The following is a 13,994-nucleotide window of genomic DNA, read 5'->3' as shown; positions in this document are numbered from 1 at the left end:
AATAACAATAATGATTCTTCAGAGTTTCTCCCAGCCTAAGTAGAAATTTAGCGGCACGTGTTTTTACCGTTCAAATGTTACCGGATTCTCAAAAATTCAAGCAAAAATATTATTATCTGGCAACAACAACAAAAAGAATGCTCTTTAGTGGCTAACTGCAGTAATCAACAATGAAACTTTCCTGACTGTCAGTTGCTGTATTTATACAAAAGTGAAACAAGTACTTCTAAACGTAGACCGTGTTTTAACAATAGTATACCGTATTTCAACAATAACAGAATATGTACGCGTAGAATACAGAAAAGACAAGCGAAGACGGATAATATCAAAGTACATGTATTTTACTTAAACTTGCCATGAAGGTTAGTATGTCGTACTGTGAATAAAATTATCAAAGTTCGCGTCCCGTTACTGACCGTGGGTGCGTTATAACAATGATGGCCTAGCTACCATATTCCATTAAGGTATCCTAAGAGTTGGCTCAGGATAACTAAGCGGCCGTATCACAAGTCACACAGTTCAAAATTCAGGATCACTATCGCAGATAGTCTAAAGTGTAGTTTTACTTAGAATTCCGAAAAAACAAAATATACTATCCGTCTATCATTCGTTCATAAATCCATCAATCTACCTATTTAAAACTGTATTGTAACAAATAGATCCAAAATACCTTCACACATATAAAACAGACTATTAAAATCTGAGAGAATACAGCTTAGATCTATTACATGTATATATATATAGTGTATCCCCACCTTCATGTGGCCCTATTTCTCAAATGCCTCTCCTACTAGGCTACATTATACTAATCATTGTTCATCATCTTCAGTTGTTATGCTATTTTTACTTGAGTGTTCTATATAGTCTGATCATGAATTCATTACCGAAAATAGAAAGTTGTAATCGTAATACGATTTTTCTTTTTGATGTCAATATAATTATAGCTGTTGAGTGTTTAATTTATAATTTAGCGAGTATATAAATGCGTTTACAAGTATAGTTTCGCGAATGCATCTAAATATATACATATGATGTTTAAAGTATTGTATAACTAGATATAACTGTATCAAAATAAACAGTGTGAATTAAGCATGTTTCTAGATCAGTTAAGTTTTAAATTTATCCAAGATTCTAGACATTATCTTCTTTAGCAGTCGAGGTTCCATTCAAAGACGTGAAGGATGTTTTTAATGTGAAATGTAGGAATTGTATTCACGTACAGTAACTTAACACAGAGAATGTGTAGGAATTGTTTTCATGTATAATTACTTAACACAGAGAATGTGTAGGAATTGTTTTCATGTATAATTACTTAACACAGAGAATGTGTAGGAATTGTATTCATGTATAATTACTTAACACAGAGAATGTGTAGGAATTGTATTCATGTACAGTTACTTAACACAGAGAATGTGTAGGAATTGTATTCACGTACAGTTACTTAACACAGATAATGTGTAGGAATTGTATTCACGTACAGTTACTTAACACAGATAATGTGTAGGAATTGTATTCACGTACAGTTACTTAACACAGAGAATTTGTAGGAATTGTATTCACGTACAGTAACTTAACACAGAGAATGTGTAGGAATTGTATTCACGTACAGTAACTTAACACAGAGAATGTGTAGGAATTGTTTTCATGTATAATTACTTAACACAGAGAATGTGTAGGAATTGTTTTCATGTATAATTACTTAACACAGAGAATGTGTAGGAATTGTATTCATGTACAGTTACTTAACACAGAGAATGTGTAGGAATTGTATTCACGTACAGTTACTTAACACAGAGAATGTGTAGGAATTGTATTCACGTACAGTTACTTAACACAGAGAATGTGTAGGAATTGTATTCACGTACAGTTACTTAACACAGAGAATGTGTAGGAATTGTATTCACCTACAGTTACTTAACACAGAGAATGTGTAGGAATTGTATTCACGTACAGTTACTTAACACAGAGAATGTGTAGGAATTGTATTCACGTACACTTCCTTAACACAGAGAATGTGTAGGAATTGTATTCACGTACAGTAACTTAACACAGAGAATGTGTAGGAATTGTATTCACGTACAGTAACTTAACACAGAGAATATGTAGGAATTGTATTCACGCACAGTTACTTAACACGGAGAATGTGTAGGAATTGTATTCACGTACAGTAACTTAACACAGAGAATGTGTAGGAATTGTATTCATGTATAATTACTTAACACAGAGAATATGTAGGAACTGTATTCACGCACAGTTATTTAATACAGATAATATGTAGAACGAATATATGTGTTATTTAACATACAGTTATTTAACACAGAGAGTGTGTTGGAACTATATTCACGTACAGTTAGTTATTCAGGGCAGACAGTACTTATAGAAAAACACGTGCAGCTTAATATTTACAAAATTACTTAACATATTAAAGATATTAAGGAGTGAAATGAAACGGTGTAATGTCTCGTGCACTCTTTCTCTGTTTTAGTTCATTCTACTCTTAAATTTTCTTATAAATATCTTTTAAGTGATAGCTAAAAATGGAGAATGTTCAGGTATAGTGACTTCCGTGTTCATCAGGTATAGTGGAAACTCAAGACGGAGAGAGTTTGTTTGGTTAATGTTCCGATATTTAACTTTCCTCTCGCCATAACTTCACAAATAATAAACGTCACTTAAACATGAGTCACTAAAGAGCATGTTAGTGCGGAATTAGGATGATATACCTTGTCTAATCTCAAGAACATTTTTTAAACTTAGCTTTAGATATGAATCCAACTGATGGAATATTTAACGTAACATAAGAGGATACCTCTTACAACAAACAAATTTAACCATAAACAAGATTGATGTTAAATATTATCCACACGAGTATTTTTAATGTTAACTATAACTCTAATCCAGATAGATGTTAAATATTATCCACACGAGTAGTTTTAATGTTAACTATAACTCTAATCCAGATAAGTGTTAAATATTAACCGTACGAGTAGTTTTAATGTTAACTATAAATAAATCAGATTAATATTCAATGTTATATTCATGAGTAATCATAACCAGATTCCTCATCGTGAAATATATCGAATAAAATAATCACGATAATTCTGAACTTGTTAAGATATAATTGGGAACTTTAAAGAAGATAAAATTCCTGTGTTCGATAATATTTTGCCGAAGGTTTGTTTGTTAGTTTGTCTGCTTTTAGATTTTCGCGCAAAGGCACAAGAGGGCTATCTTCGATTACCAGTCCCTAATTTAGCAGTGTAAGACTAGAGGGCAGGCAGCTAGTCATCACCACCCACCGCCAACTCTTGGACTACTCTTTTACCAACGAATACTGGCATTGACCGTCACATTATAACGCCATCACGATTGAAAGGGCGAGCCTATTTGGTGTAACAATCCAAGGGATTACGAGTCAAATGCCTTAACCATCTGGCCATGCCGGGGCCACCTGAAAAGAAGGATAAATCACATAATGTACTTTCACATTTCTTTCAAACTAAGTCTGTGTTATTCACATCTGAGGTTGTACTGAAACAGTATCATTTTAATAATATGTCTTTCAAACTACCTAAACGAGCGAAAAGAAGAAAATCTGATGTTGACAGCCGTGAAATACCGATGTCCTAATGAAAAAAACTGTTATTATATTAGGGTAGTTTTGAGGCATTTTGAATATGATTTTCCTTAGGCCTACCAGTATTAACTGTGTAACCAATAGATACTTAGATTTCATTGATTAACTGGCTTATATTTTATAACATGTGATATTACAGAAAATTGGTAATTGAGCAGAAAAGGATTTTTTTACCAACGAGAATATAGCGAAAGCTAAATTTGAAATTCTAACTTTTCAAGTCACGTGATTAAAGATCCAGAAAATTTCTCATAGAAATAACAGTAAATACAAATAAATATAATGGTAATAATAATAATAAATTTTTCTTGGAGGTATAATTGCTAGGACTAACAGCGCACGAGTAACATGAGTTTCATATTACTAGTATATTTTAACACTTTTTATGGCGGGAGATTTAATATTTACGATTCAAAACGCAATAAAGCAATAATATTTAATTATAACCAGTTCTAAAAAGTTTAAAATTATTTAGTCTAAAGAAATGTTGCTTACTGCTACAATTTGAAGTAATTCTTGAAAGAAAAAAATGGTAATTTTGATTATTTTGAACTTTATTTACGGTGGTTAGGAGATCGATCAAACTGAGTTAGTCAATCTGTACTGAGCAAGAATAGAACACATAACAGATAAATTATGATGACTTATCGAAAAACGAGAGTGTTAAAGTGATGGTTTAGATCGTCATCGCTTGAGATCTTGGCGCAACTGCGCCATGGTTAATGGGTCCCTAACTTCAAGAATAGAGATGAGGTTAAAAACAATAATTCTGAATATGTGAAATAAGTCTTAGACATTAATCCAGTCAAAGAAAAGGCTGCGACCTAGACTAAGAAAGGAAGATATAGCATTGATATCGGTAAAGATTACGAAATGTCAAAAGATAGGTCTATTAATACCAAAAAGAGGTACAAGAAGAATAGGCCTAACTATGATCCACGTTTAACATGGGTACAAGAAGGATAGGCCTAACTGTGATCCACTTGTAACATAGGTACAAGAAGGATAGGCCTAACTATAAACCATGTGTAACATATTTTATAAAAATATTAGGAAATAGACAAGGGAGAACCAAAAAGTAAGAAAACAAGGTAGAAATGGGTTGGATAACATTATAACATTTGGTATTTTTGACATGGTGCAACATAAAAGTGGATGTAGCCTTCGTTCTGCCCATTCCTGGGTCGGATTTTACTTGAATTGAGTTTTATCAAAAGCTAATTCTTTCAAAATTACCAACAAAGTATGATGCTATATTTTTGGTCTACTTCTCACCGGTCCGGCATGGCCAGGTGGTTAAACCACACGACTCATAATCTGAGGGTCGCGGGTTCGAATCCTCGTCACACCAAACATGCTCGCCTTTTTAGCCGTGAGGACGTTACAATGTAACAGACAATCTCACTATTCATACCTGCGGGGCTGGTGATAACTAGCTACCTTCCCTCTAGTCTTATACTGCCAAATTAGAGACGGCTAGCGCAGATAGCCCTCGTGTGGCTGTGCGAAACAAACAAAACGTACTCCATACCAATCAGACAGCAATAATGTTTCTCATAAGTATAACTATTGCCTTACTTCCGACCTTAAATTACCCTCTTATGATGTCATGCATTTCGTTAGGGTCACGTAAGAAACATATATATATGTGTATCTATGCTTGTTTGCAGAAACATTGTTTTAAAGAGAAAAATTTAGCGACATACACCTTTCATTCAATATGAACAATTATTAACTTACAAAAAGCGTGGAAGGTAGGAATGAGTGGAACAACAGTCAAACCCACTTTGAGGTAGTTAAAAAACCATCAAGTGTTGCAGCATTTTCTGCCCAGTGTAAATTAGGTTAGTAGCACATTATTATACACGTGTGAGCATTTTTACATGACAGAGTTACTGTCACTAATTCACTTATGTGCTGAATATTTTACTGTCAGTACATTTAAATGTTCTATAAAAAAAGATACAACAGTTCGGAAGAAGTCTTTGAAAAACCTATGTACCAAATCGAATAAAAATACAGCACGTATTTAAATGGAATTAAGCAACATCTACAGTTAGCTGGAGTTCTATAATAATCTATAAAACATTTGCAGTTAACTAGATTTATACAACCATTCTATACCAGTTACAGTTAACTAGATTTATACAACCATTCTATAACAGTTACAGTTAACTAGATTGATACAACCATTCTATAACAGTTGCAGTTAACTAGATTGATACAACCATTCTATAACAGTTGCAGTTAACTAGATTTATACAACCATTCTATAACAGTTACAGTTAACTAGATTTATACAACCATTCTATAACAGTTACAGTTAACTAGATTTATACAACCATTCTATAACAGTTGCAGTTAACTAGATTTATACAACCATTCTATAACAGTTACAGTTAACTAGATTTATACAACCATTCTATACCAGTTACAGTTAACTATACAACCATTCTATAACAGTTACAGTTAACTAGATTTATACAACCATTCTATTACAGTTAACAGTTTATACAGTTGCAGTTAACTAGATTTATACAACCATTCTATAACAGTTACAGTTAACTAGATTTATACAACCATTCTATAACAGTTGCAGTTAACTAGATTTATACAACCATTCTATAACAGTTACAGTTAACTAGATTTATACAACCATTCTATAACAGTTACAGTTAACTAGATTTATACAACCATTCTATAACAGTTACAGTTAACTAGATTTATACAACCATTCTATAACAGTTGCAGTTAACTAGATTTATACAACCATTCTATAACAGTTACAGTTAACTAGATTTATACAACCATTCTATAACAGTTACAGTTAACTAGATTTATACAACCATTCTATAACAGTTGCAGTTAACTAGATTGATACAACCATTCTATAACAGTTACAGTTAACTAGATTTATACAACCATTCTATAACAGTTACAGTTAACTAGATTTATACAACCATTCTATAACAGTTACAGTTAACTAGATTTATACAACCATTCTATACCAGTTACAGTTAACTAGATTTATACAACCATTCTATAACAGTTACAGTTAACTAGATTTATACAACCATTCTATAACAGTTGCAGTTAACTAGATTGATACAACCATTCTATAACAGTTACAGTTAACTAGATTTATACAACCATTCTATAACAGTTACAGTTAACTAGATTTATACAACCATTCTATAACAGTTACAGTTAACTAGATTTATACAACCATTCTATAACAGTTACAGTTAACTAGATTTATACAACCATTCTATAACAGTTACAGTTAACTAGATTTATACAACCATTCTATAACAGTTGCAGTTAACTAGATTGATACAACCATTCTATAACAGTTACAGTTAACTAGATTTATACAACCATTCTATAACAGTTACAGTTAACTAGATTTATACAACCATTCTATAACAGTTACAGTTAACTAGATTTATACAACCATTCTATAACAGTTGCAGTTAACTAGATTTATACAACCATTCTATAACAGTTACAGTTAACTAGATTTATACAACCATTCTATAACAGTTACAGTTAACTAGATTTATACAACCATTCTATAACAGTTACAGTTAACTAGATTTATACAACCATTCTATAACAGTTACAGTTAACTAGATTTATACAACCATTCTATAACAGTTACAGTTAACTAGATTTATACAACCATTCTATAACAGTTGCAGTTAACTAGATTTATACAACCATTCTATAACAGTTACAGTTAACTAGATTTATACAACCATTCTATAACAGTTGCAGTTAACTAGATTTATACAACCATTCTATAACAGTTACAGTTAACTAGATTTATACAACCATTCTATAACAGTTACAGTTAACTAGATTTATACAACCATTCTATAACAGTTACAGTTAACTAGATTTATACAACCATTCTATAACAGTTACAGTTAACTAGATTTATACAACCATTCTATAACAGTTACAGTTAACTAGATTTATACAACCATTCTATAACAGTTGCAGTTAACTAGATTTATACAACCATTCTATAACAGTTACAGTTAACTAGATTTATACAACCATTCTATAACAGTTACAGTTAACTAGATTTATACAACCATTCTATAACAGTTACAGTTAACTAGATTGATACAACCATTCTATAACAGTTGCAGTTAACTAGATTGATACAACCATTCTATAACAGTTACAGTTAACTAGATTTATACAACCATTCTATAACAGTTACAGTTAACTAGATTTATACAACCATTCTATAACAGTTACAGTTAACTAGATTTATACAACCATTCTATACCAGTTACAGTTAACTAGATTTATACAACCATTCTATAACAGTTACAGTTAACTAGATTTATACAACCATTCTATAACAGTTGCAGTTAACTAGATTGATACAACCATTCTATAACAGTTACAGTTAACTAGATTTATACAACCATTCTATAACAGTTACAGTTAACTAGATTTATACAACCATTCTATAACAGTTACAGTTAACTAGATTTATACAACCATTCTATAACAGTTGCAGTTAACTAGATTGATACAACCATTCTATAACAGTTACAGTTAACTAGATTTATACAACCATTCTATAACAGTTACAGTTAACTAGATTTATACAACCATTCTATAACAGTTACGGTTAACTAGATTTATACAACCATTCTATAACAGTTGCAGTTAACTAGATTTATACAACCATTCTATAACAGTTACAGTTAACTAGATTTATACAACCATTCTATAACAGTTACAGTTAACTAGATTTATACAACCATTCTATAACAGTTGCAGTTAACTAGATTTATACAACTATTCTATAACAGTTGCAGTTAACTAGATTTATACAACCATTCTATAACAGTTACAGTTAACTAGATTTATACAACCATTCTATAACAGTTGCAGTTAACTAGATTTATACAACCATTATAAAACATTTGCAGTTAACTAGATTTATACAACCATTATAAAACATCTGCATTAGCTGGATTTATTTGAAAATTTATAAAACATTTCCAGTTTATTATATTTTTATAACAAACTATAAAACATTTCCAGTTAGCTGAACAAACAACAAGGTTGTATTACATAGACTATACAAAGAACGCATAATGTAAGTTGATATTTTACTACTAAACAGAATTTTTGCTGCTTGACAAACGTTTCCTAATTTGGTTCTTGTATTGCACCTACTTCAACACAGACCACGTGTTTCAACCCTTTGGTTTTCATTTTAGAAAAACAAAACAAAAAAAACATAACAAGATATCTCAATTACTTTAACTTAAGCCTCGTTTTTTATTGTGTTATTTATAAAAGAAGTCTCAGGGTTTAAGAACTCACTGCTTCATTTAGTTCAACGTAAAGAAATCCAGGCATTATTGCACGGATTTAAACTCAGCTTGTCTCACTTCAACCACGTAAGAGTTAAAACCTCCTAGTAACTTAGCAGTAAATCTGTATGTAGGTTTAATGACGCTAAAAGTGGAGTTTCACTACCAGTGGAGGGCATAACGCAGATAGCCCATTGTGTAGCTTTGTGCTTAACAACAAATTATTAAACGACACAAGTAATTAGTGTAATTAATTATAATATTCATGTCTTGTTTATTGGCGTTTTTATATTCCTCGCATGCAGTCAGCAAAGTCATGGACCCACGAATAACTTAGTGTATATGTAGCGAGAGAGAAAGAGAAAAATTGTTTGAACGCTTATGAACCTTTTTGGTTAAACTGAAGCTAACGTAAACTTGTACCACTTCTTTCTATTGACAAATAACAAGCAGACCTAACTTAAGAACAGTTTCGTGTTCTCACGTTAGGTCTCAAATCAACTGCTATATTTCATATTTTTATTTACGACTCTTTTCTCAACACTTATGTTCAGCTTTCAGTTCTCTCAATAAACCTCAGTTTCATGACAGTGAGAGATATATTATGCTCTTAACAGAGGGAGCTGGTGTCGTGTCATTAATGTCATTGTCATTTTATATATATATATATCACAAGAACAAGTACTATCGCGTAAAAAACAGTTTGTTAATTCTAATAAAAAATGGTAATAAAACATGTTCTGACTTGCCAGTTCATGGTTTGGATAAATAAAATGATGATTTTTAAACCCTAATTGTACAAACACTAATCTGATGGTTTTATCAAAGAAACTAACCGATTACGAAAAGCTTTGACTTCTCAAGGAGAACTCTTGACCACTCAAAGGAAGCTATGAACTTAAGGAAACTTCCGACTATTCAGGGTTTTACTTTAAATAAGATATTCTTTATACCGATAATAATAATAAGCAGGCTAAAACTATTTAACAAAATATGTTGAGTTAAAAAAAATGATATTCTTAATAGCTAGACATCTCTTCCTACACTTCCTGTCTTGGATAAAACGTTAGATAAACTATCGTATCATTTGTAACGAAATGTCTCGTATGGTCAAATTGAATATGCTTACTAAGTCCTTTTAATCTTTACGTTGCAACGCTTGTTAAAATAATTCATTCCTTTGTTAAACGATCTTTAAGAGACAACGAATGCAACTACCATTACCTTGTGTTCAGTTGTGGAGACGGTTACTAGCTGTTCTTTCCAGTGACGGGCATGACAGGAGAGAATCACCGCTAACGACAGAGCCCGGCCAAACAGACTGACTAGAGTTCAGTGCGAGAACCAGCGAGTTTTATCTCCTTGACGCAATAGTGATCGATTAAAATTTCCCGCGAAAGAGAACGTTTCGTTTCTAGCATCTCTTCCTGCCTCATGTTAAACGAAACTGACAGAGTAAAAAAATACAGCACGTTAAAAATTAGTTACACTTCCTGTGCAAATAATTTTATTAGTGTCATTTGAGGAAAATAAAACGTGTATACATAGACCTTGTCAACATAAAGAAAAGCTCTCGACTCGCTTTGCGCATAACCATACGATCTCATTTGGCATTTATGTACTAAGTCTTGTCCAGTTGGTGAGAATGTTAGAGATTCGGTAATTACGTACTGAGCTCCTTCCAATAAGTGAAGTAATATGTTAGAGATTTGGTATTTAGGTACTGAGCTCCTTCCAATAAGTGAAGTAATATGTTAGAGATTTGGTATATAGGTACTGAGTTCCTTCCAGTAAGTGAAGTAATATGTTAGAGAATTGGTATTTAGGTACTGAAATCCTTCCAATAAGTGAGGTAATATGTTAGAGATTTGGTAATTACGTACTGAGCTCCTTCCAATAAGTGAAGTAATATAGTAGTGATTTGGTATTTAGGTACTGAGCTCCTTTCAATAAGTGAAGTAATATGTTAGACATTTGGTATTTAGGTACTCAGCTTCTTCCAATAAGTGAAGTAATATGTTAGAGATTTGGTAATTACGTACCGAGCTCCTTCCAATAAGTGAAGTAATATGTTAGAGATTTGGTATTTAGGTACTGAGATCCTTCCAATAAGTGAAGTAATTTGTTAGAGATTTGGTATTTAGGTACTGAGATCCTTCCAATAAGTGAAGTAATATGTTAGAGATTTGGTAGTTAGGTACTGAGCTCCTTCCAATAAGTGAAGTAATATGTTAGAGATTTGGTATATAGGTACTGAGTTCCTTCCAGTAAGTGAAGTAATATGTTAGAGATTTGGTATTTAGGTACTGAGCTCCTTCCAATAAGTGAAGTAATATGTTTGAGATTTGGTAGTTAGGTACTGAGATCCTTCCAATAAGTGAAGTAATATGTTAGAGATTTGGTATTTAGGTACTGAGTTTCTTCCAATAAGTGAAGTAATATGTTAGAGATTTGGTATTTAGGTACTGAGGTCCTTCCAATAAGTGAAGTAATATGTTAGAGATTTGGTATTTAGGTACTGAGCTCCTTTCAATAAGTGAAGTAATATGTTAGACATTTGGTATTTAGGTACTCAGCTTCTTCCAATAAGTGAAGTAATATGTTAGAGATTTGGTAATTACGTACCGAGCTCCTTCCAATAAGTGAAGTAATATGTTAGAGATTTGGTATTTAGGTACTGAGATCCTTCCAATAAGTGAAGTAATTTGTTAGAGATTTGGTATTTAGGTACTGAGATCCTTCCAATAAGTGAAGTAATATGTTAGAGATTTGGTAGTTAGGTACTGAGCTCCTTCCAATAAGTGAAGTAATATGTTAGAGATTTGGTATATAGGTACTGAGTTCCTTCCAGTAAGTGAAGTAATATGTTAGAGATTTGGTATTTAGGTACTGAGCTCCTTCCAATAAGTGAAGTAATATGTTTGAGATTTGGTAGTTAGGTACTGAGATCCTTCCAATAAGTGAAGTAATATGTTAGAGATTTGGTATTTAGGTACTGAGTTTCTTCCAATAAGTGAAGTAATATGTTAGAGATTTGGTATTTAGGTACTGAGTTTCTTCCAATAAGTGAAGTAATATGTTAGAGATTTGGTATTTAGGTACTGAGCTCCTTCTAATAAGTGAAGTAATATGTTAGAGATTTGGTATTTAGGTACTGAGTTCCTTCCAATAAGTGAAGTAATATGTTAGAGATTTGGTATTTAGGTACTGAGCTCCTTCTAATAAGGGAAGTAATATGTTAGAGATTTGGTATTTAGGTACTGAGTTCCTTTCAATAAGTGAAGTAATATGTTAGATATTTGGTATTTAGGTACTGAGCTCCTTCCAATAAGTGAGGTAATATGTTAGAGATTTGGTATTTAGGTACTGAGTTCCTTCCAATAAGTGAAGTAATATGTTAGAGATTTGGTAGTTAGGTACTGAGCTCCTTCCAATAAGTGAAGTAATATGTTAGAGATTTGGTATTTAGGTACTGAGATCCTTCCAATAAGTGAAGTAATATGTTAGAGATTTGGTATTTAGGTACTGAGTTCCTTCCAATAAGTGAAGTAATATGTTAGAGATTTGGTATTTAGGTACTGAGTTCCTTCCAATAAGTGAAGTAATATGTTAGAGATTTGGTGTTTAGGTACTGAGCTTCATCCAATAAGGGAAGTAATATAGTAGAGATTTGGTATTTAGGTACTGAGCTCCTTTCAATAAGTGAAGTAATAAGTTAGAGATTTGGTATTTAGGTACTGAGTTCCTTCCAATGAGTGAAGTAATATGTTAGAGATTTGGTACTTAGGTCCTGAGCTTCGTCTGATAAGTGAAGTAATATGTTAGAGATTTGGTATTTAGGTACTGAGCTCCTTTTAATAAGTGAAGTAATATGTTAGAGATTTCGTATTTAGGTACTAAGCTCCTTCTAATAAGTGAAGTAATATGTTAGAGATTTGGTATTTAGGTACTGAGCTTCTTCTAATAAGTGAAGTAATATGTTAGAGATTTGGTATTTAGGTACTGAGCTTCTTCTGATAAGTGAAGTAATATGTTAGAGATTTGGTATTTAGGTACTGAGTTTCTTCTGATAAGTGAAGTAATATGTTAGAGATTTGGTATTTAGGTACTGAGCTTCTTCTGATAAGTGAAGTAATATACTAAAAATTAGAAATACGATAAAGAGACGTTAGGGTGTATATTTTATAATTTTCCGTGTAATTGAATATTAAAAGCTGTCAGAAGGCAGATAATATATGATTGGACACTTTAATACATCATCGACCCAAGACTGTGATCTGTATGTTGTGATATAAATCTGCGTACGACGATCATGTTTCCACTACTTAACGCTGAAGATATGATACGATGTTGCTCTTGTTTTTTGTTTTGTTTTGGTTGGCCACCTAATTAATGAAAAGAGTGTTTCAAATCTCAGCAGATAACAAGAGAAGGTCTTAAAACAAGACTGTCTAGCTAGAAGAACGGAAAGCTGTCTAGTCAGTTAGTCGTTATCTTATCGCGTCAAGTAAAGATAGAACTAACAACATTGTAACTCACGTAACACGGTTGGTCACTTGTGCTTTCAGTAAACTGACATGGAAATGCTAAAAGGATAAAATAATGAGGTTGCAATGACAGCGTGGTTCAGCAGCCCGTAACGTTTCTTACACATAAATGATCCAAGCTCTATAAAGTAAAAAGCAGTTAATATAGAATTCATAAAGATAAGACAGCACCGAACTTTTCCCGAGTCTAAAATGTCTGAGCAGGTTCGATAAAAACAGGCTAGGATTGTGTTAATAATGTAGTCATTATGTATTTATTTAAACATTGAATAAAATAATCTGATTAAGTGGAAGTGTAAATACCAACAAAAGACTGATGATTCAAGTAACAAACGAACCGATTCTGTTGATATGTAAACACGTAATTGAGTACGTTCATGTTTGTCACTAAATATAACGGTTTTCTTGAATGATATTTACTTTTTACTGTTAATCATAAGTCACAATGAATGTTCATCACAAAGA

General features: G+C 32.1%; 1 pseudogene across 1 annotated transcript in view; it reads right to left on the bottom strand.

Moving 5' to 3' along the window:
• The window catches only part of LOC143250356 (metabotropic glutamate receptor-like), a 42,134-nt pseudogene extending 31,767 nt beyond the window's left edge, over positions 1–10,367 (bottom strand). Inside the window, exon 1 of the transcript XR_013028149.1 lies at positions 10,207–10,367. The product of XR_013028149.1 is annotated as a metabotropic glutamate receptor-like (transcript). The remainder of the gene's footprint in view (positions 1–10,206) is intronic.
• Between the last annotated feature and the right edge of the window lie 3,627 nt (positions 10,368–13,994).

The sequence above is a fragment of the Tachypleus tridentatus genome, chromosome 5 (genome assembly GCF_004210375.1).
Source record: "Tachypleus tridentatus isolate NWPU-2018 chromosome 5, ASM421037v1, whole genome shotgun sequence".
Classification (NCBI taxonomy): Eukaryota; Metazoa; Arthropoda; class Merostomata; order Xiphosura; family Limulidae; genus Tachypleus; species Tachypleus tridentatus.
Note: the sequence above shows the minus strand (reverse complement) of the source record. Positions and strands in the feature narration are given on the sequence as shown.